At 48.7% G+C, this 23,310-nt stretch overlaps 2 protein-coding genes across 10 annotated transcripts in view; one reads left to right on the forward strand and one right to left on the reverse strand.

Moving 5' to 3' along the window:
• LOC135981889 (GTPase IMAP family member 4-like) overlaps positions 1-23,310 on the reverse strand; it is a 71,571-nt gene that overhangs the window by 6,588 nt on the left and 41,673 nt on the right. The window contains exon 1 of one of the 4 annotated variants that reach the window (XM_065586657.1): positions 10,411-10,641. The exons of 2 other annotated variants lie outside the window; for them this stretch is intronic. The gene's annotated coding sequence lies outside the window, so the exon portion shown is untranslated. Of the gene's footprint in view, positions 1-10,410; positions 10,642-23,310 lie in introns of those variants that run through there. One more of the 4 variants, XM_065586655.1, reaches the window with a different exon arrangement.
• Positions 10,730-23,310, forward strand: part of LOC135981878 (GTPase IMAP family member 8-like) — a 56,560-nt gene continuing 43,979 nt past the window's right edge. For 4 of the 6 annotated variants that reach the window (XR_010599060.1, XR_010599058.1, XR_010599059.1 and 1 more), the window contains exon 1: positions 10,730-10,919. The gene's annotated coding sequence lies outside the window, so the exon portion shown is untranslated. Of the gene's footprint in view, positions 14,767-23,310 lie in introns of all 6 variants that reach the window. The other 2 variants (XR_010599061.1, XM_065586616.1) reach the window with 1 other exon arrangement.

The raw sequence follows: 23,310 nt of genomic DNA on the forward strand, positions 1-23,310 counted from the left end.
GAGCAGGGGGGCGGGGCGCGGAGGGGAGCTTCCGCCCCTGCAAATTTGCCACCCTAGGCCTAGGCCTTGTCGGCCTAGGCAATAATACGGTGCTGGTTGTGAGTTCAATCCTTGAGGAGACCATTTAGGGATCTGGGGCAAAAATCTGTCTGGGGATTGGTCCTGCTTTGAGCAGGGGGTTGGACTAGATGACCTCCTGAGGTCCCTTCCAACCCTGATATTCTATGATTTTGCTGTAATTGTCCACAGTAAGAACAAAGAGGTGTTCTTACACCTGGAAAAGACTATAAAAGGCTGATGCCTCATCTCCATCTTGTCTTCAATCCTGCTTCTTACCTCTGGAAGGACTTTGCTACAAACAGAAGCTCTACACAAAGGACTGATGACCTATCCCAGCTGGGGATGCATTCCAGAGACTTGATTTGAACCTCCAGTTTATTCTATCACTACTACAAGCTTGAACCAAGAACTTTGCCATTGCTGTATGTAATTGATTCCATTTAACCAATTCTAACTCTCATCTATATCTTTTTCCTTTTATGAATAAACCTTTAGACTTTAGATTCTAAAGGATTGGCAACAGCGTGATTTGTGGGTAAGATCTGATTTGTATATTGACATGGGTCTGGGGCTTGGTCCTATGGGATCAGGAGAACCTTTTTTCTTTTACTGGGGTATTGGTTTTCATAACCATTCATCCCCATAACGAGTGGCACTGGTGGTGATACTGGGAAACTGGAGTGTCTAAGGGAATTGCTTGTTTGACTTGTGGTTAGCCAAGGGGGTGAGACCAAAGTCCTCTTTGTCTGGCTGGTTTGGTTTGCCTTAGAGGTAGAAAACCCCCAGCCTTGGGCTGTAACTGCCCTGTTTAAGCAATTTGTCCTGAATTGGCACTCTCAGTTGGGTCCCGCCAGAACCAACCTTATTACACCCTACCCAATAGGTTAAAGATTATAACAGAGTCCTTCTCTTTCCTGTATCGGGGGTAGCCGTGTTAGTCTGTATCTACAAAAACAACAAGGAGTCTGGTGGCACCTTAAAGACTAACAGATTTATTTGGGCATAAGCTTTCATGAGTAAAAACCTCACTTCTTGCATCCGAAGAAGTGAGGTTTTTACTCACGAAAGCTTATGCCCAAATAAATCTGTTAGTCTTTAAGGTGCCACCAGACTCCTTGTTGTTTTTCTCTTTCCTGTCCTCCCATCCCCCCACCCATTCTGTCTGGAGGGAGGTGTTCTCTAAGTAGATGATTTATGAGGTCACATAGACTTGATACTTTTTCAAACAGAAACATGAATTAACGAGTTATGGATCATAAATTAACACATAGTTATTAACACAGGGTGAAGGCAACATACAAGTTTATTGTGAATTAAGATGAGGGTCACAGAATACTTGTGTTTCACCCACTGGACAATTTCCGGATAAATCGGAAGTAGCTTTGAATCACTACATATGTGCTCAGGTCAATGTGTGATATCTAGGTGTGTGTTTTGAGAAAGGAAAGGCTGGCTACTGTGACAGAACATACCCCCGTGTTCACACCCTACACACTATTGTAATTATTTTTGTCTAGAGTATGTCTTGTGAGATATTATTTCAAAACTCATAATTTTCTGGTCGGTATCATCCTGATAAAGTATGTGTGGCATCATTTTATGTAAAGTTATAAGATTTCCCTGCATGATGTTATTAACACATGTTCCGAAGTCCACAGCCCTCCCAAACAGAGATGGGCAAACAGGTCTGTCCTGGAACAAAGGAACGTGTGCTCTGCATCTTTTGTATTTAAGCATTAAACAGAGTCATTAAGCAGGAAGGGAAACAAAGAAAGCTTAAGCACGTGAGAAAAAACCAGCGGGGAAAATCCTTCCGCCTAGACTCTTTGTCTTCTAGTGCCCAGCTGGAAATGTGTTTCAAGAGAGGCACTTGAACTATAAACAGGAGGGACAGACAACTGTCTCTCTCTGCCCATTGCATTCGCTATGCCTGAAGAGAAAAGTTTGGTCAGTAAGACTGCTGGAAGAATGTGGTGAGACACTTTGCTTGGCTCTGATATAGTTTGTTAAGTTAGGAGAGCTGGCTCTATTTTAAAGAAGCCTTATTGAGGATGCAGGAACAAACCATCCCGATGTGCAAAAAAAATAATAAATATGGCAGGCGACCAGCTTGGCTTAACACTGAAATCTTCGGTGAGCTTAAACACAAAAAGGAAGCTTATAAGAAGTGGAAACTTCGACAGATGACTAGGGAGAAGTATAAAAATATTGCTCAAGCATGCAGGGGTGTAACCAGGAAGGCCAAGTCACAATTGGAGTTGCAGCTAGCAAGAGATGTGAAGGGTAATAAGAAGGGTTTCTACAGGTATGTTAGCAACAAGAAGAAGGTCAGGGAAAGTGTGGGCCCCTTACTGAATCGGGGAGACAACATAGTGATAGATGATGTGGGAAAAGCTGAAGTACTCAATGTTTTTTTTGCCTTGGTCTTCACAGACAAGATCAGCTCCCAGACTACTGTACTGGGCAGCACAGTATGGGGAGGAGGTGACCAGCCCTCCGTGAAGAAAGAAGTGGTTCAGGACTATTTAGAAAAGCTGGATGAGCACAAGTCCATGGGGCCGGATTAAATGTATCTGAGGGTGCTCAGGGAGTTGGCAGATGTGATTGCGGAACCATTGGCCATTATCTCTGAAAACTCTTGGTGATCGGGGGAGGTCCCGGACAATTGGAAAAAGGCAAATATAGTGCCCATATTTTAAAAAGAGAAGAAGGAGAACCCAGGGAACTACAGACCAGCAGAGCCACCCAGAGGATTCAGGGGGCCTGGGGCAAAACAATTTCGGGGGCCCCTTCCATAAAAAAAGGTTGCAATACTATAGAATGCTATATTCTCATGGGGGCCTGGGGCAAATTGCCCCACTTGCCCTCCCCCGCCCCCCCAGGGCGACCCTGTCACCTGGTAGTAACTGTAATAGATCTGATTAGTATGTTCTGCATTTATAAAGGGCCCTTTGCTGTGGAGAAGTGCTCTAGCTGCCACAGCAGTTAAAAGCAAGTCCGCCTGGGTAGACACAGCAGTCAAGTTACTGCAATGTTTGTCAGGAAGAAAGCAAATGAAAAACTAAACAAAATCTCAAACTCAGATCAGTCTATCTTGCCCCACAGCTCTTGAAACCAGCCAGCCAGTTCATTGTTTTCACGCTCTGTATTTGCATTAGAGCTGGTTGTGAACTTGAGAACCACTATGTGGGGACGTGAGGGACCGTCTTTTTGTTCTGTGTTTGCACAGCACCTAACGCAATGGGCCTTTGTCCATGACCAGGGCTCCTAATCTGAGCTCAGAACTTGCATGATGAGGATAAGTGGACTGTTACTGCCTGATGTGAACTATTGATCCTGTGTCAATTGGGGGGACATGGTATTTACTTCTGTAAAGCAGCCGAGTACATATAACCCAAGTGCAAAGACACACCAAAGGGTATAGTATTGACTGGAGTTAAGGTTTATGGCAGAACATTATTGCCCTGCAAGTTAACAGCACAACTGGGTTTTCACCGTAGAGCTACGTACACAGACACGGCGCTAGGTTACCACACAATGTGCTGTGTGACCACTAGCACGGTGCGGAGGCCAGTGAAGTCTCCTGTCTGTCAGGCTGCAGACTGTCCTGGATTCCATTAAAATCAGCCTGGTTTGCCAGTCTTACAATCGCTGGGATACACAAGCTGAAGGTTGTCGGAGGGAAGCTCTCACCCCCACAGTACATTTTTAGGGGTATTTGAAGAAAAAATGGACAGAGTTTTGGACTGTAGAAATGCAAAGGGGTTATTTCCTCTTGAGGGGGAGAATTTCTGCTTCCAAAAGTCAGCGCTGTGCTTACAAGCCAAGTTTTCCAGACAAGTATTGATGAGGACACAGCATTGTCCAGACACAGTGGGAACTACTTCCAAATGACTGGCTTGCCCTTCCTTGCTGAGGCCTGACAAACTCATTGCAGAGAACACTCCTAAATGCCCCCACCACTGCTCCAACTTCCACTCCCAGCTCTGGGCATTCCCTACAGCCAGTCACTCACCCATAACCACTGGATGCACGTGTGTGCTCTCTCCAGCCACCCCAGCTCTGCGCGCCTCCTGCAGCCAGAGTCACCCACAGCCACCAGACGCGCTCTGTGTGCCCTCTCCAGCCACCCCAGCTCTGCGCGCCTCCTGCAGCCAGTCACCCACAGCCACCAGACGCACTCTGTGTGCCCTCTCCAGCCACCTGCAGCGGTCCTTCCAGCCGGAGCTGCCACTGCCTGGGAGATGCGCTGCGAGCGAGCGCAGCCAGAGCGCCTGCCCCCTCCCACCCCGTCCCCAGCAGCTGCCCGTTAGTGGTGCTGCAAGAGCGCAGGGAGCCCCCTAGCTCCCCTGTGGGCACATTGCCGCCCCGTCCCAGCCCCTGCGCCGTGCTTGGTGCACCCAGCAGGAGCACTCGCGTGGGGCGCAGCCAGGTGGCACCGCTTGCCGGAGTGGAGTCCGTGGCTGGGCTGGCACAGAGCCCAGGCATCCCCGCGCCCATCCTCACCTCCCCATAGGGCCCGGGGCATGGCTGAGCGCCGTGCGGGACAGGACCAGCCTGCCCCACGCCAGCGCCTCCCTCCCGCTTACCTCCGCCCGGGGCCGGAGCACAGGTCCTGCTCCGCGGGCAGCTCAGCCAGTCGAGCCCCTGGAAAAGGGCTGCGCTGCCGGCGGCAGCATATCCCGCAGCTCCGTGCGGCGGCCACCAGCGTCTCCGAGAAGCCCCTCGTGCCAGGGAAGGGATTCTCGGCCAGGGCTCGTGGGACCCATGCGGGGCCCGGGGCAAATTGCCCCACCTGCCCCCATGCCCCTCCCCCGCCAAGCGGCCCTGCAGACCAGTCAGCCTCACATCAGTCCATGGCAAAATCATGGAGCAGGTCCTCAAGGAATCCATTTTGAAGCACTTAGAGGAGAGGAAAGTGATCAGGAACAGTCAGCATGGATTCACCAAGGGGAAGTCGTGCCTGACTAACCTAATTGCCTTCTATGAGGAGATAACTGGGTCTGTGGATGAGGGGAAAGCAGTGGATGTGTTATTCCTTGACTTTAGCAAAGCTTTTGATATGGTCTCCCACAGTATTCTTGCCAGCAAGTTAAAAAAATATGGATTGGATGAATGGACTATAAGGTGGATAGAAAGCTGGGGAGATTCTTGGGCTCAATGGGTAGTGATCAACGGCTCCATGTCTAGTTGGCAGCCGGTATCAAGCGGAGTGCCCCAAGGGTCGGTCCTGGGGCCGGTTTTGTTCAATATCTTCATTAATGATCTGGAGGATGGTGTGGACTGCACTCTCAGCAAGTTTGCAGATGACACTAAACTAGGAGGCGTGGTGGATACACTAGAGGGTAGGGATCGGATACAGAGGGACCTAGACAAATTAAAGGATTGAGCCAAAAGAAATCTGATGAGGTTCAACAAGGACAAGTGCAGAGTCCTGCACTTAGGAAGGAAGAATCCCCTTCACTGTTACAGACTAGGGACCGAATGGCTAGGTAGCAGTTCTGCAGAAAAGGACCTAGGGGTTACAGTGGATGAGAAGCTGGATATGAGTCAGCAACGTGCCCTTGCTGCCAAGAAGGCCAACAGCATACTGGGCTCTATTAGTAGGAGCATTGCCAGCAGATCGAGGGAAGTGATTATTCCCCTCTATTTGGCACTGGTGAAGCCACATCTGGAGTATAGCATCCAGTTTTGGGGCCCCAACTACACAAAGGATGTGGATAAGTTGAGGGAGTCCAGCGGAGAGCAACGAAAATGATTAGGGGTCTGGAGCACATGACTTATGAGGAGAGGCTGAGGGAACTGGGATTGTTTAGTCTGCAGAAGAGAAGAGTGAGGGGAGATTTGATAGCAGCCTTCAACTACCTGAAAGGGGGTTACAAAGAGGCTGGATCTAGACTGTTCTCAGTAGTGGCAGATGACAGAACAAGGAGTAATGGTCTCAAGTTGCAGGGGAGGAGGTCTAGGTTGGATATTAGGAAACACTATTATACTAGGAGGGTGGTGAAGCACTGGAATGGGTTACCTAGAGAGGGGGTGGAATTTCCTTCCTTAGAGGTTTTTAAGGCCTGGCTTGACAAAGCCCTGGCTGGGATGATTTAGTTGGGGATTGGTCCTGCTTTGAGCAGGGGGTTGGACTAGATACCTCCTGAGGTCCCTTCCAACCCTGATCTTCTATGATTCTGTGATTAGTAAATGTTTTATCTTTATTTCTCTTGTAACCATTTCTGACTTTTATGCCTTGTTACTTGCACTCACTTAAAATCTCTCTCTTTGTAGTTAAGCTTGTTTTACTGTTTTAGCTAACCCAGTGTGTTTAAATAAGTGTCTATTTGCGATGATAAAATGGCATCTTATTCCCTTTAAGGAATAATGGATTTAAAATATTTTGTACTGTCCAGGAGAGGGCTGGGCAATACAGCAGACATCCCAGGCCATCTAGGGGGCCACAAGCAGGTTTCAGGGGGTCCGCCAAGCAGGGCCAACATTAGACTCACTGGGGCCCAGGGCAGAAAGCCCAAGCTCTGCCGCATGGGGCTGAACTCCAGGGCCTTGAGCCCTGCCCCCCATGGCTGAAGCCAAAGCTTGAGCTTCACGGAAGCCCCTATGGCACAGGGGCCCTAGGCTATTGCCCTGCTTGCTACCCCCTAACACCGGCCCTGGCTTTTGTATGCAGAAAACCAGTTGTTGTGGCACAGGGGGGCCATGGAGTTTTTATAGCATGGGGCGGGGAGGGGGGGTTCAGAAAGAAAAAGGCTGAGAACCCCTGCAATACAGGACATATGTTCCTGGGAGGAAATCTAAGACTGGGCATGTGTTGGGGTCCCCTGCAGAATAACCAGGGCTGGCCAAAGCCAGAGTGTAACCGGAGTGTGGCTAACAGGCTGGAATCACACACAGACACTCAGGGCAGGGCATGTATGCTGGCAGGCTGTTTGTGAGAGGCCCAGGTAGGAGCTGCTTCAGCAAGGCATTGTAGGCACCCAAGGGGGCACGGCAGGGGTGACACAGCTGCTCATTAGTCTGGATAGTGCCCTGGTATATCATAGCTATGAATAATCATGATCAAACTTAATTACAATCGACATTTCAGTAACTAAGTAGCTATTTAACATCCTAAATGTCTATGTTCAGATTCACTTTGTTGAACTTTCACTACCGGTGCTGTATCATTTGACTGGTATACGGGAAAAAGCTTGACTGGCAAATTGATAAGTATTAAATCATTTATATTGCAATAGTGCCCAAGGAGGACCCCATTCAGGGCCCTATAACACTAAGGGCACGTCTTCACTACCCGCCAGATCGGCGGGTAGCAATCGATCTATTGGAGATCGACTTATCGCGTCTAGTTAAGACGCGATAAAATTGATCCCTGATCGCTCTGCCATCGACTCCGGAAATCCACCGCAGCAAGAGGCGGAAGCGGAGTCAACGGCACAGCGGCAGCTGTCGACTCACCACCATCCTCACAGCCAGGTAAGTCGACCTAAAATACACAACTTCAGCTATGCTATTCACGTAGCTGAAGTTGCGTATCTTAGGTCGACCCCCCCCCCCCCCCCCCCCCCGGTAGTGTAGACCTAGCCTAAGACAGTTCACAGGAACCCAAAGGAAACCAAAACTTGGATCCAAAATTACAATTGACTATTTAATTTTGGGGTCTTAACTTATCCATGTCTCAATAGCAGCATCTGTAAAATGGGCATATTTTTATTTTAAACACTAGCAGTGTGGTTGGAACTGTAGAAGATGCAGAAGAAAATTCAGTCCCTGCCCCTGGAGCTTCAGTCTAATGTCCCACTCCTCCAACTGACTGCACGCTGGCAAACAGCTTTGCTCAGGTGGTGCCCACGTTCCTATTTACAACCACTATTTAAAATTAGGAATATTTTAACCAAGTCTTTTCTGGTGCTGTGCACTAGGGGTGGAATCCACTAAAGGTCTTAAGCATTGCAACATTTCTGCCCCTGGTTATATGCATTGCTGGCTCGCTTTACGTGTCCAAATACCTATCTCCTGCCTAAGCCCCAGTGCAATCCACAAACCAGGGGAAAATGCTATTCCCCGCCTCTCCTGCCTGCAGTCCAGGGGGCATGCTCAGGAGAGGGTGGTGCCTCCCTTATAACTTCCGCATCCCGGGTGAGAGCTCGAACCACTGGGCTAAAAGTTAAAGGTAGCCAATGGCACCATCCCCACTTGCTCCTCCTGTGGAGTCAGCCAAATTTTGAATGGACCCCCTCTGAGCACACCTACCTGATCGGGTCCTGTATATGACACAGGCGGATAAACGTCTGTCTTCCCCCTGCTCGTGACTTGCTCTGGGGCTTAGGTGGGAGACAGGTGTCCAGATGCCCTGACGAAGGCAGCAGTTCGCATTTGCAGAAACACATGGGCTGAGGGAACTTCTACCCTAAATCTTAGGCACATAAACTTGGCCCCTACAGGGTTTGGTGGGAGTTTTGTGGACTGTCGTGGAGCTGGAACTGGGGCTTGGTGCCTAAACCTGAGCTGTAGGCACCAGCCTCTGGGGTTTAGGCACCTAAGTACCTTTGTGGATCCCACCCTAAGGGTATGTCTGTGCTGGAATAACAGACCCGCAGCACGGCCTCGGAGGGCCCAGGTCAGCTGGCTCAGGCTCAGGCTTGGGCTGTGGGGTAAAAATTGCACTGTAGATATTCGGGCTCCAGGATCCTCCCCACTTGTAGGGTCCCAGAGCTCGGGCTCCAGCTCCAGCCTGAACGTCTACACAGCAGTTTTACAGCCCCAGAGCCCGAGCCTGAGCCCAAGCAGCTGACCAATGGTACATGTTTCATCGCTGTGTAGACGTTCCCTCAGTGACTGGCCCAAGTGCAAACAGCAATCTTTGGCGGTGCCGGAACCAGAACCTGAGTCCCCCACAGCTCAGCTCAGCTTAATTCTAGTTACTTTCAGCTCACGATTCTCCAGCTAGGAGCTGGGGAAAGAAAAGGTAGAAGTTTAACTGTGCTGACAACTATGGATGGGATTCATAAAGAACTGCCATTGATCTCAGTGGGGGTTAGGGGCTACATGCAGGGAGTGGAGATTACAGTCTTTAAGGTGCCACTGGACTCCTCGTTGTTTTTGTGGATACAGATTAACACAGCCACCCCTCTGATTATATCTCCAGCAGTTATTTGACATCTATTTGGCCTACAGCACAGTTTCCAATGAAACTAGTAATAGCTTCCTATGTTTTTACTGTAATCACCTAACAACTGATTCTTGCACTTGATCTCAGGTGACTGCAGTAAACAGAGTTTAAGCTCTTCTGATTTTTTCTGCTACAAAATTAGAAAAAAAGTTTGACTTAGAACATTTCGATTCTTAGCATGCTGTAATTCAGGAACCCATTCTCAGATTCGCTTCAAATTCAGTAGAGATGTTTTGCCTTGGTCCCAGACTTCGCTGGCCCATTGTGGGTCATGGGGCTGACCCAGGAGTTTACAATGAAATTAGGTTTACAATCAAAACTCCATTGCAATTGTCTCTATGAAATTATCCTGCTAGCCCCATTGTCTCATTAGCCACCAGTCAGGCTTCCCAGTTGATTGTATCCGACTGTTAGTCACAGCAGTTAAGACTCTGGTCTTTGGGATAACCTGATCCCTGGTCATTCTGGGCTTTGAATAAAAACACCAAGTCCGACGCTACCGTTCATGGGGGCCTAGTTCACAAGGGACTGAGCTATTCAGTAAACGCGGTGTGAATCCCAAAAGCTACATGAATTTTTACACAAATGAACATTCATCTGAAAACCTGTCACATGACTGACAAATATTCCAAAAACAAAGAGTTTGTGACTAAACAGGTAGAAACGATTCGGAGCCTCCTTGCAAATAACAGCTGCATTTGCAGCAGGCAGAACTGGTTTGCCAGGGACCCGTTAACTAGAAAAGGAGCTGGGTTCCCAACTCGCTTGATCCTTAACGAGGAGTTTCACCAGCTGCAGGTTAAACCAGGGAGAGAACCGGAAGCCCGAACACCTTGAACACAGCGCTCGGATTATAGGACATCTCCCCACTGGGATTCCGACGACACGAAATTAATGGACTAGCCTGGAAATTAGCAGATGCTTTTAAAATCTCCCTGATCAAATTCAACTAAAGCTCTCAATAATCAGCTCCTCCTGCTTTCATCTCTCCGAAACTGGTATCCCTGGCTCCTACATGTACGTACACACACACACACACACACACACACACCAACCAGCCTGTGGCCTGTTTCTTTTACCTACAACCCAGGAGCGTTGTCAGTGACTAATTTCCACTGACAAAATTCTCTGTCCAAACACTGGAGCAAAGTTTAAATCACATTAACCGACAATACCTCAGTGCTGCCGCCGCAGTTTGCAGAACAAGCGGGTGCTTTTCCTGTAGCCTCCGAGCTCCCTCCAGTCTCTGCAGCGTCCTCCCGGGCTGCTGGGGTTTGAACAGGACAGGTCCATCCTTATAGGGCTGTGTCTGTTTCGTAATGCGGTTCCGTTTTACTCCGAATCAGACGCAGCGCTCGCAGGAAGACAGCAGATGCTGCTGGTCCGGGCTCACATCTCTCACTTTTCAGAGAGAACTGGTTGGCTCGCCAGCCCCCTGCTGGCCCCTCACCCGGACCAGCAGCAGAGCCACAGAATGAACTGAACTCGTGCTGTCTTCCTGTGGGCGCTTTGTCTGATTCGGAGTAAAACGGAACCGCATTACGAAACAGACACAGCCCTGTAAGGATGTGCCTGTCCCGTTAAAACCCCAGTAGCCCGGGAGGACGCTGCAGAGGCTGGAGGGAGCTCGGAGGCTACAGGAAAAGCACCCGCTTGTTCTGCAAACTGCGGCGGCAGCACAGAGGTATTGTCGGTTAATGTGACTTAAACTTTGCTCCGGTGTTTGGACAGAGAATTTTGTCAGTGGAAATTAGTCACTGACAACGCTCCGGTTTGTAGATGGAAGAAACATGCCACAGGCTGATTTCTCGCTCTCTCTCTCTCTCTCTGTGTACACACGTGTAGGAGCCAGGGATACCAGTTTCGGAGAGATGAAAGCAGGAGGAGCTGATTATTAAGAGCTTTACTCGAATTTGATCAGGGAGATTTTAAAAGCATCTGCTAATTTCCAGGCTAGTCCATTAATTTCGTGTCGTCGGAATCCCAGTGGGGAGATGTCCTATAATCCGAGCGCTGTGTTCAAGGTGTTCGGGCTTCCGGTTCTCTCCCTGGTTTAACCTGCAGCTGGTGAAACTCCTCGTTAAGGATCAAGCGAGTTGGGAACCCAGCTCCTTTTCTGGTTAATGGGTCCCTGGCAAACCAGTTCTGCCTGCTGCAAATGCAGCTGTTCGTTGCAAGGAAGCTCAGAATAGTTTCTACCTGTTTAGTCACAAACTCTTGGGATTCACACGGCGTTTACTGAATAGCTCAGTCCCTTGTGAACTAGGCCCCCATGAACGGTAGCAGGTCGGACTTGGTGTTTTTATTCAGAGCCCAGAATGACCAGGGATCCGGTTATCCCGGAGACCAGCGTCTTAACTGCTGTGACTAGCAGTCGGGTACAATCTGCTGGGAAGCTTGCCTGGCGGCTAATGAGACAATGGGGGCAGCAGGATCATTTCATAGAGACAATTGCAATGGAGTTTTGATTGTAAACCCCATTTCATTGTAAACTCCTGGATCAGCCCCATGACCCACAATGGGTCGGCGAAGTCTGGGACCCACCCAATATCTCTACTGAATTTGAAGTGAGTGACAATAGGTTCCTGAATTACAACATGCTAAATATAGAAGTGCTCCTAGAGGGTTGTGGGTTTTTTGGGGGAGTGGGGGGGGCTTAGTTTCCTGTGCCTCGGTTCTCCAGCTGTTAAATGGGGATAGTGGAAGTTCCCTAGTGCACGGGAGTAGTAAGGGTAAAAACAAACACAAACATTGTGAGGCATTAAGGTGATAAGGTGATAGGGAACAGCCAGCATGGATTTGTGAAGAACAAATCATGTCAAACCAATCTGATAGCTTTCTTTGATAGGATAACGAGCCTTGTGGATAAGGGTGAAGCTGTGGATGTGGTATACCTAGACTTTAGTAAGGCATTTGATACGGTGTCGCATGATATTCTTATCGATAAACTAGGCAAATACAATTTAGATGGGGCTACTATAAGGTGGGTGCATAACTGGCTGGATAACCGTACACAGAGAGTAGTTATTAATGGTTCCCACTCCTGCTGGAAAGGCATAATGAGTGGGGTACCGCAGGGGTCTGTTTTGGGACCGGCGCTGTTCAATATCTTCATCAACGACTTAGATATTGGCATAGAAAGTACGCTTATTAAGTTTGCGGATGATACCAAACTGGGAGGAATTGCAACTGCTTTGGAGGACAGGGTCATAATTCAAAATGATCTGGACAAATTGGAGAAATGGGCTGAGATAAACAGGATGAAGTTTAACAAAGATAAATGCAAAGTGCTCCACTTAGGAAGGAAAAATCAGTTTCACACATACAGAATGGGAAGAGACTGTCTAGGTAGGAGTACGGCAGAAAGGGATCTAGGGGTTACAGTGGACCACAAGCTAAATATGAGTCAACAGTGTGATCCCGTTGCAAAAAAAGCAAACATGATTCTGGGATGTATTAACAGGTGTGTTGTGAGCAAGACACGAGAAATCATTCTTCCGCTCTACTCTGCTCTGGTTAGGCCTCAGCTGGAGTATTGTGTCCAGTTCTGGGCACCGCATTTTAAAAAAGATGTGGAGAAATTGGAAAGGGTCCAAAGAAGAGCAACAAGAATGATTAAAGGTCTTGAGAACATGACCTATGAAGGAAGGCTGAAAGAATTGGGTTTGTTTAGTTTGGAAAAGAGAAGACTGAGAGGGGACATGATAGCAGTTTTCAGGTATTTAAAAGGGTGTCATAAGGAGGAGGGAGAAAACTTGTTCACTTTAGCCTCTAAGGATAGAACCAGAAGCAATGGGTTTAAATTGCAGCAAGGGAGGTCTAGGTTGTACATTAGGAAAAAGTTCCTAACTGTCAGGGTGGTTAAACACTGGAATAAACTGCCTAGGGAGGTTGTGGAATCTCCATCTCTGGAGATATTTAAGAGTAGGTTAGATAAATGTGGGCAGGGGACTGGACTCGATGACCTCTCGAGGTCCCTTCCAGTCCTAGAATCTATGAATCTATTCAGGGCTAGATCCACAAAGGTACTTAGGTGCCACCGTGATCCCTACACAAAACCCCCACTCAGCTGCCACCCATCCCTGTAGGCACCTAAACTCACCTGGTGCCTGAATTTTCACTTAAAGAGCCATTGGGCCAGACAGTGACTCTGTAGCCCAGTGGTCTGGGCATCGCCCAGGAAGTGGGAGACTCCTGGTTTAGTCCCTCTGCTTCAATGAATCTCATTATTGGAGCAGCTTCTACAGGAGACTGAAGGACCCCACATCTGAATGTCCCTATTCAGTGGCTAGAGCACCCTCCTGAGAGGTAGGATCTGAACAGGGGTCTCTTTCCCCCCGTCTGTCTGAGTGGGGAATGGAATCTGGGTCTCCCACATCCCAGATCAGATCTCTAATCACTGAGCTAAAGGCGATAACATGGGAACTTTTCCATCCTCTCTCCCCCCTCTGCCCCCCAATTTGGTGAGGAGTCAGGCAGACACCTAACTCATTCTTGCAAGACATGCCGTAGGCATCTAAGCTAAACTGACTGCAGAGGTGGGTTCCTGGCTGTGGATCCCAAGCAGAGCTGGCACCTCCCTGCTGCCCGGACTTGGGTGCTGAATCTGAGGGGGTGGGGCTTTGGCACGTCTCATTGACTAGTTTAGGCAGCTCACCACCTACTGTGCTGGGTTTTGGGGATCCCATTCGAAAGGGCTGATCTCTCCCCACCATTGCACAGGCAGCCTAGGGCCCAGATCCCCAAAGATAATGAAGGTCCTCACGTCTATTTGAATCAATGGAAGTTTGGAGCCTAAAATAACTTTGGGATCTGAGCCGAGGGGCCTGGCTCAGACTGTGCGGTTCCCATGGTTGTTCCAGTGACTCTCTGGGTGCCTGGAGTTGTGATGCTCAGTATCTCGATTCATAAATCCCTTTGTGGATCCGGGCCTCAAATACCACAGTAATAGGTGCCAGATAAATACCCCAGACAGATGTGACATTTTATACACTAATTTGATGATTTCATGAACTAAGCTTTATCTTGTAACAAAGTCAGACAGTTTTTTAAGTGCTGGCTCACTGGCCCTGGTGAGTGAGGCCCTCTGTTTATCTACACAGACCGGGCCCTGGCGGCTGCCTCAGCCCTGAGCTGGGGAGGGCCATCCTGTGAGAGCAGTGGTCACCAGGGCCGGCTCCAGGCACCAGCGAAGGAAGCAGGTGCTTGGGGCGGCCAATGGAAAGGGGAGGCACGTCCGGGTCTTTGGCGGCAATTTGGCAGCAGGTCCCTCAGTCCCTCTCCTGCTCTTTGAGCTGCCACTGAAGAGGAAGAGAGGGAGCGAAGGACCTGCCGCCAAATTGCCGTGCAAGAATGAAGCGGTGCGATTGAGCTGCCGCCAAAGTGCTGCCAATCGGCTTTTTTTTAATTCATTTTTTTTTTTTTTCGCTTTGCCGCTTGGGGCGGCAAAAAAGCTGGAGCCAGCCCTGGTAGTCACTCTCCATAGCAGTTCTTGGCCGAGCTGATTTTGCCAACTAGTGCAAAGCCTGCTGGTGAGTTTGTGATGTGGGAACCGGGACTGAGACTCGCCAAACACCTGTTATCTGGGAACAGCTCTTAGTCGTCTCTGAGCTGGGCTGGATTCAATAATGGTTCATTTAAATGGGGGAAGGGGGGGACACTGATCACTCTTGCAGCACTGGGGAAGTTCCAGGAGACTGGCAGAAAGCTAATGTTGTGCCAGGGCTTTTTAATAAGGTAAATGAGACAATGTGGGTAATTCCAGGCCTGTCAGTCTGACATCGATCCTGGGAAAGATCATGGAGCAGTTGATAGCCATAAATTATATTGCCCTCCTTTAATTCTTTATTAATCAAGTGCTGATTGATTAATAAAGAATTAAAGGAGCGCAATCAACATGGGTTTATGGAAAATAGATCTTGTCAAACTCACTGAATACCTTTTTAGGATGAGATTACAAGTTAGGATGGTAAAGACAATAGTGCTGGTGTAATAGATTTCTGTAAGCTGTTGGTACGGGGGGAACAGAGGGGGGCTTGCAGGGACTATAGCCACCCCAAAATTTGCCTTAGGCCCCTGTCACCCCTCCCCAATGCAAAGATCAGAGCTGGGCCCTGGAGGGTGGGAGAGGGCACCCCCGAGCTCCTGTCTGTGCTCCCCTCCCTGCTCTACTCAGCACAAGCTCTGGGTCTGCTGCTCTGCTTGCTGGGATCCATTCTGGGGGTGCAGGAGGCCATCCTGGGACTTGCGACTAGGAGCGGTGGTGGTGGCTCACCAGTGCCTTTGCCTTGGGGGGGCACCTTGGTGCAAGCAGCTCCGGCCCCACGAGGCGCTGGCACAGGGTTAAAGTGGTGTCAGGCTGCTCGCTGACACTGACTGGGGTGGCAGGAGGCTGTTGGGGACTCGAGGGGACTGAAGGGAGGAAGCACCCAGCTCCCCCCCCCCCCTTCTGAGAGCAGGCACCCTCTGGGTAACACAGCTCCCGGTGCTGCGAGCATGGCCTCTCTGGCTTGGAGTGGTGCTGCTAGGGGAGGGGGCGCTGGGATCAGCGGATGCCTCCCGGGGGGGTGGGGTGATATGGGGGGGTGGAGCAGCCGTGGAGCAATCCCTGGAGCAGAAAGTCCAAAGGCCTGGACGGACTGGGACCAGCCAAAAACAAGAAGGGGGCACCACCATCCTGGAGTCCCCAGCCATGTGCCACTCAGGTGGGAAATCCTCACCCCCGCTGCTTCCCCTGTTTTCTCAAGTCCCTTCTTGTGCCATGACCTGTTTCCCCCCCTTTACTTAATACTTCGTCCAGAAGTTTTAAACTCCCCCACGATTTCTGCCCGTTCTCTCTGAAAGCCAGGCTTTGCCAGGAGCAACCAGCTTTTACTTTGTTCAGCAGGCTCCAGGGTGGCAAGTGCTTGCTCCTGTTCTTTGTTGGGGAAAGGGTGTTATGTCTCCAATTCTGGGGAATGAACGGCTCTGCTAGAGCCAAGTGAGCTTGCGTCTAATGGGAGAGGACGCTTCTCTTCTCCACTGCAGTGGTTTCAGATATCAGGGTCATACCTGGGCTTTGGTGACACTGACATCCTATGTTTAGCGGGATGTAACTTTGTCTTCACTTTCGTATGACTCAATCCAGCCAGAAGCACCAAAGTTAGTTTCCCCAAATTATTTTAGTTCTATGCACTGTCCTAAATGGGAGACTGAGGAATAGCCAAGTGTTCCTTTTACTTAAAGGGCATTATTAAATTAGCCTTCTTTCATCATGGCAACATAACTGGCTATTACAATAAAGCTGACCGAGACGACTGGGGAAAATACTGTTTACCACAAGTAGATTTTCAAATGACAGTAGTGCCTAATAGTCCCATTAGCCATAGTCTGTTCAAGCACAGATATACGTGAAGGGCCTGATCCAATGCCAATTGTCTTCACTATGAAGCCTCCAATTAATTTCAGTGGGCTTTGAATCAGACCCTTGGTAAAAGTACTGTTGTACCAGTCTCCAGCAGGAACCATGCACTCCAAATCACAAAGACTCCAGTCAGTAAAGTCCCCCCTTCTCCTTTGTTTCCATTTAAATTTATCTTTGCTTTCAAGTCTGATAATTATATAACTGGTTTCAGACTTGAAATTATATAACTAACGTTACTGGAAGAGGGTATTTCAGTGAAATAGAGAGATGTTTTATTCTTTCAATATTACATTGTGAATTTCCTTTCTTGATGTTGATTGTAATAGCAATCCAAAATCAACATACACAATTCTTAACTTCTCCCAACTCTTCTTTTTTTTTTTCTTAAATTTGCCCTATTATTGTTAACTATCGCAGTACATATGGCATGTATTGTCATATCCACATAAAGAGTTGATAGACTAGTATGTTATCTGCTGAACCATTACACTGTCTTATGTAAACACATGTTCACACGTTTTTAAAAGTGTCTTTTAGAATCACAGAATCATAGGACTGGAAGGGACCTTGAAAAGTTTTCTAGTCCAGTCCTCTGCACTTAAGGCAGGACTAAGTATTGTCTAGACCATTCCCAGGGCCGGTGCAAGGATACTTTGTGCCCTAGGCGAAACTTCCACCTTGCGCCCCCCCCCATCCCCATCCCTCCCCCCGAGCATCGATTATAAACTTGCAAAAATGAATACTGCATAATGTGGCATTGTTCGTTAAATTTTCAAGCTGAGCGTGTATTAATTCTATTAATTTCATTATTTAGTCTACATATTTAATGAAAATAAATGAATAACCTGACAGGGGGTGGGGGTGGCTGATTCAGGCAGAGGGGTGCAGCAGGGGTGGCTGGAGACAGGGTGTGGGGCTGGCTGCGGGCAGGGCAGAGGGGTGCAGAAGGGGTTGGCTGGAGACAGGGGGTGTGGGGCTGGCTGCGGGCAGGGCAGGGGGTGCAGTAGGGGCTGGCTGTGGGCAGGGTGGTGGGTACCAAGGCCATCCCTAGATATTCTAGGGCCTTACGTGTGGTGCCCCAGACCTCCGTGGGGAGAGGGTCCTCAGGGGGGGCAGGAGCGGGGGGGGGCAGGCTTCTGGGGGGGGCAGGCCTTGGGCAGGGATGGCTTTGGGGGCAGGGAGGAAGCACACCCCAGTGGCGCAGCTGGGTCTGTGCCTCTGCACTCCCCCCACCCATGAGTGCAGGCCTGGCCCTGCTGCAGAGCTCAGGGGAGTCGGGGTGGGGCCCTGGTGAAGAGCCGGAGCAGCGCAGCACCCCCGGCGGCCGGAGGAGGAATGGCATCACTTCCTGGCTGGCCGGAGCTGATCAAAGCCGCAGCGCCGGGTAAGCATCCCAGACATTTTGGGCACTGCTTTTTGGTGCCCTCAAATCTTGGCGCCTTAGGCGGCCGCCTAGTTTGCCTAATGGTTGCACCGGCCCTGACCATTCCTGACGAGTGTTTGTCCAACCTGCTCTTAAAAATCTCCAGTGACTGAGATTCCACAATCTCCCTAGGCAATTTATTCCAGTGCTTAACCACCCTGACGGGTAGGAAGCTTTTCTAATGTCCAATTGTTGGCCAAATAGGGCCCGTTTCCCCCCGGAGCTTACCTAATTACACCAAGGAGGCACGGAGAGACAAGAAGACGGGTACCAGGTCCTTTATTTGTCAGTCAGCTGAGAGGGTGCTCCTCGACTTATGCCAGAAGAGACACACCTTACATGGGCAACATAGGCCCTTTTTATAACCAGTAACAAACAACTCAGTTCTCATCCTTTTTACGTTATTATGCTGACCAATAGATAATAGGTTACACAGGATACATATATTATTTTGGGGAGGGGGGATACAAGAGACATTTGTTGCGGATACATTTATCATTTTGAAGGGAGAACAAGGTACATTCCTTGACCCTTTGCACTAAATACCTTGGGGATATATGGGAAAGCAGCTACAAACTAACTATTTCTCTTTGTTCCCTCCTCCTTATCTCTATTATTTTTGCTAATATGAATGAAACTACAGCCATTTGCCAGAAACGCTGACCAATACATTTCTGCTTCAGCCTACTTCAGAGCATGTAAGCAATTAGCATAGAAGTAGATGAGAGTTCCCAAGATGGAGTCACTGTGGTTCACAGACCCAGAGCAAAAGAGTTTCATCGACACCTTGGCTTTCCACTCTCCCGAATTACCTGGTAGCTATGCCTAGTGGATCCCAACACAATCTAAACTTTCCTTGCTGCAATTTAAGCCCGATGCTTCTTGTCCTATCATCCGAGGTTAAGGAGAACAATATATCTCCCTCCTACTTATAACAACCTTTTATGTACTTGAAAACAGTTATCATGTTTCCCCCTCAGTCTTCTCTTTTCCAGACTAAACATACCCAAAATTTTCAATCTTTTGTCATAGATCAAATTTTCTAGACCTTTAATCATTTTTGTTGCTGCTCTTTGGACTTTCTACAATTTGACCACATCCTTCCTGAAATGTGGTGCCCAGAACAGGACACAATATTTCAGTCGAGGCCTAATCAGTGCAGAATAGAACAGAATTACTTTTTGTATCTTGCTTACAACACTCCTGCTAATATATCCCAGAAACACTGGACTCGAATTTAGCTTGTGATCCACTATGACCCCCAGATCCCTTTCCACAGTACTCCTTCCTAGGCAGTCATTTCCCATTTTGTATGTGTGCAACTGATTGTTCCTTCCTAAGTGGAGCACTTCGCATTTGTCCTTATTGAATTTCATCCTATTTACTTCAGACCATTTCTCCAGTTTGTCCAGATCACTTTGAATTTTCATCCTATCCTCCAAAGCACTTGCAACCCCTCCCAGCTTGGTATCCTCTGCAGATCTTATAAGTGTACTCTCTGTGTCAGGGGTGGGCAAACTTTTTGGCCCAAGGGCCACATTGCGCAACTGTATGGAGGACTGGGTATGGAAGGCTGTGCCTCCCCAAACAGACTGGCCTCTGCCCCCTATCCACCCCCTCCCACTTCCCACCTCCTGACTGTCCCGCTCAGAACCCCCGACCCGTCCAACCCCCCTGCTCCTTGTCCCCTGACTGCCCCCTCCCGGGACCCCTACCTCTAACCACCCCCTAGCACCCCACCCCCTATCCAACCCCCCCTTTCTCCCTGTACCCTGACTGCCCTGACCCCTATCCACACCCCCTCCCCTAACTGCCCCCCTGGACCTCACCCCTATCCTGCACCCCCTGTCCCCTGACTGCCCCTGGAATCTCCTGTCCCTTATCCAACCCCCACCCCATCACCTTACTATGCTGCTCAGAGCAGCAGGAGCTCACAGCCCCTCTGTCCGGCAGGAGCGGCGGGCCAGAGCGCTGGCGGCATGGCGCGCTGTCGCTGTGGGGGAGGGGCTGGGGGCTATCCTCCCTGGCTGGGAGCTCAAGGGCTGGGCAGGACGGTCCCATGGGCTGGATGTGGCCCGCGGGCTGTAGTTTGCCCACCTCTGCTCTATGTCATGAACTAAATCATTGATGAAGATATTGAACAGAACCAGATCCAGAACTGATCTCAGTGGGATCACCTTGATATGCCCTTTTGGTTTGACTGAACCACTGATAACTCCGCTCTGGGAATGGTTATCCAACTGATTATGCACCCACCTTAGCTCCATCTAGGTTGTATTTCCCTAGTTTGTTTATGAGAAGGTCATGCGAGACCGTATCAAAAGCCTTACTAAAGTCAAGATATACCAAGTCTACTGCTTCCCCCCCCCCCATCTACAAGGCTTGTTACCCTCTCAAAGAAAGCTATCAGGTTGGTTTGACACTATTTGTTCTTGACAAAGCTGTTGCCAGCACAGAGTGCCCGAGGCAAAGCAACAGCGGGTTCATTGCCCGGTGTGCTTCGCGCCAATAAACACACCACGGGGAGAAGCAAACAGTTTATTTGGGATCCCAAAGCGGTGCTAGGAGACAGGCACGTCTCAGATCAAGCACACTAACAGAAACAGTTTTTCGTCTTTTATACATTTTGCAGTTAAGCCTCACCTCCCCCCCTTTCCCCTCTAGACCTCCCTTTCTCCCCCCTCCCCATTCCTCCCTCTACCCCTCCCGTCCCTGGTAATAGTTACTAAGCAAATAACTATTACATTTAAGCAGTTAAGTCATTCTTGGCAGCTATAAGCCTAGCTTGTTCGTAACTTCTTTAAACCGTTATCTTGTCCTTTTTCCCCTTCAGCCAGAAACATGCAGGCCTCATTATTACTGCTTGAGTAGGGGGTTGCACACAGATAACTGGTTGCTTACATATTCCAATTGCACCTGGCTTTTGAGATTGATTAGCGTTTAAACATGGAAGGATAGAGTTTGGTTCACTTAGGCCTAGTGCAGGAAGGCTTCATTGACACTTAGTGGCCTTCCACCCTCCCGAGTTACCTAGGGTGATGCCTAGTGACATCAACAAAGCTATGCTGACTGTTACTTATCACCTTATTATCGTCTAGGTGTTTGCAGATTGATTGCTTGATTATTTTTTCCATTATCTTTCCCGGTGCTGAAGTTAAGATGACTGGTCTGTAATACCCCAGGTTGTCCTTATTTCCCTTTTTATAGGCAGGCATTAGATTTACACTTTTCTAGTCCTCTGGAATCTCTCCTGTCTTCCATGACTTTTTGAAGATAATCACTAATGGCTCAGATATCTCCTGAGTCAGCTCCTTGAGTATTCTAGGATGTATTTCATCAGGCCCTGGTGACTTGAACTTTATGTAAGTGTTTAAGAACTTTAAATTCTCAGGTTCTTACCATGATGGGTTGCAAAAATTCAAACATCTGTAACAATTGAATTCATAATTAAAACAAGCGCAATAACTAGTTTTATATATCTTCTCGTGTTTTGAAAGAGTGAGTTTAAGGAACTAGGTATTTCAGCTCCATTGCATAACGGGGCTGCTACAATTAAAAGGCTCTAACTTTTCTATTTTATATATCTTAGCCATTAGGAGCTGTGACAAAGTTCCTCCTCTACCTTGGTGGGTCCTGTGCTTATTGGCGGATTTGCTCGCTTCACAGATGCACCCTGTGGGTCAGGAAACAGTCCAGAGACCTTCCCCTCTGGTAGAAGCTATAGTCCAGGTCAATTCCCCCTCTGTTTGATCAGGAGTTGAGAGGTATGGGGGGAACCTGGGCCCACCCTCTACTCCAGGTTCCAGCCCAGGGCCCTGTGGACTGCAGCTGTCTATAGTGCCTCCTGGTACAGTTGCACGATAGCTACAACTCCCTGGGCTACTTCCCCATGGCCTCCTCCAAACACCTTCTTTGTCCTCACCACCGGACCTTTCTCCTGATGTCTGATAACGCTTGTACTTCTCCGTCCTCCAGCAGTGCGCCTACTCACTCTCAGCCTCTTGCTCCCAGTTCCTCACACACACACTTCCTCTCCTCTGGCTCCCCCTGGCCTGACTGGAGTGAGCCCTTTTATAGCATCAGAGGGGCCTTAATTAGAGTCGGGTGCTTCACTGCCTCACCTGACTCTTAGCAGGTTAATTGGAGTCAGGTGGTCTATTAGCCTGGAGCAGCCCCTGCTCTGGTCACTCAAGGAACAGAAAACTGCTTATCCAGTGGCCGGTATATCTCCCTTCTGCTACTCTGCTGTTCCCAACTGGTCTGGGTCTATCACAGAGCTTATCTTTTAGGTATAGATATTTGCTCCAGGCTTCATTTTTGGATTAAAGAATCTTAGCTCAAATGATATTTTTAGTACCGTTTTCAAAAACAAAAAATGTATTGATCTGTTTTCAGAGTTTTGTAAATGCAAAATGAAAAGATAGATAAATTCATTTCTGTATTCTTATGTAAAAAGCAAGTTTGTTTGTTTGTTTAAATGCAGCCTGATTCTCATTGGCATGAAGTCCTTTTCACAACTCAATGAGCATAAAGGGGCCTTGCTTTCGGAGTAAATGATGTTTATTCCCACTGTAAAGGCCCACTTCACACAGCCAGAGCAGTGTAAAAGGGCCCTTAATGTAAGTGAGACTCAATTCCTAAAGGTTTTCCTGTTGTTTGACCATTATGCAGAGGCTCCAGCCAGTTCCCCCCTCCCCTAGCTCCCCAACCTAGGACCCCAGAGCTGCACCATCTTGACCTGGTCAAAAGCCTGACCAGTGTATGTTTAATACCCAGTGCACCCCTCCCTCAGTGTGGAGAGGACAATGCACCAGCCCCTGTTCCTGAGCAGATTTCCCTTTGCACTTCAAACAACACACGGTTTTAGGTTAAAAATAAATAAAGTAGATTTATTAACTACAGAAAGATGGAATGTAAGTGATTGTAAGTAATAGCAAACATCAAAGTTGATTACCTAAGAAATAAAACAAAATTGAAATCTAAGTTCTATTCAGTAGACAGGATTTGAATCAAGCCGTGTCTCACCCTGATGGTACAAACAGTCCTCCAATCTTCCATACACCAGCTAGAAATACCTTCAGCCTGAGACCACATCCCCAGTTCAGTCTTAGTTCCTAAGGTGTTTCCAGGTGTTGAGCTGTGGTGGGAGTGAGGCCAAATGATGATGTCACTTCCCCCTTTTATAGCTTCTTCCATGTGGGGGGAACTTCACTGTTTCAAGCAAAGTCCCCAGCAGAGTTTGTGGAAAAG

Source organism: Chrysemys picta, chromosome 2, assembly GCF_011386835.1.
Source record: "Chrysemys picta bellii isolate R12L10 chromosome 2, ASM1138683v2, whole genome shotgun sequence".
NCBI classification, from domain to species: domain Eukaryota; kingdom Metazoa; phylum Chordata; order Testudines; family Emydidae; genus Chrysemys; species Chrysemys picta.